This window comes from Bison bison, unplaced genomic scaffold (genome assembly GCF_000754665.1).
Source record: "Bison bison bison isolate TAMUID 2011002044 unplaced genomic scaffold, Bison_UMD1.0 scf7180017864537, whole genome shotgun sequence".
NCBI lineage: Eukaryota > Metazoa > Chordata > Mammalia > Artiodactyla > Bovidae > Bison > Bison bison.
Genome location: NW_011495085.1, coordinates 4,168,978 through 4,169,521, shown reverse-complemented (window position 1 = coordinate 4,169,521; position 544 = coordinate 4,168,978).

Sequence of the window (544 nt, the reverse complement as noted above, 5' to 3'; positions counted from 1 at the left end):
CTTCGTTTTCTGAATGTTGAGCTTTAAGTCAACTTTTTCACTCTCCACTTTCACTTTCATCAAGAGGCTTTTGAGTTCCTCTTCATTTTCTGCCATAAGGGTGGTGTCATCTGTATATCTGAGGTTATTGATATTTCTCCTGGCAATCTTGATTCCAGCTTGTGTTTCTTCCAGTCCAGCGTTTCTCATGATGTACTCTGTGTATAAGTTAAGTAAGCAGGGTGACAGTATACAGCCTTGACGTACTCCTTTTCCTATTTGGAACCAGTCTGTTGTTCCATGTCCAGTTCTAACTGTTGCTTCCTGATCTGCATACAGATTTCTCAAGAGGAAGGTCAGGTGGTCTGCTATTCCCATCTCTTTCAGAATTTTCCACAGTTTATTGTGATCCACACAGTCAAAGGCTTTGGAATAGTCAAGAAAGCAGAAATAGATGTTTTTCTGGAACTCTTGCTTTTTCCATGATCCAGCAAATGTTGACAATTTGATCTCTGGTTCCTCTGCCTTTTCTAAAACCAGCTTGAACATCAGGAAGTTCATGGTT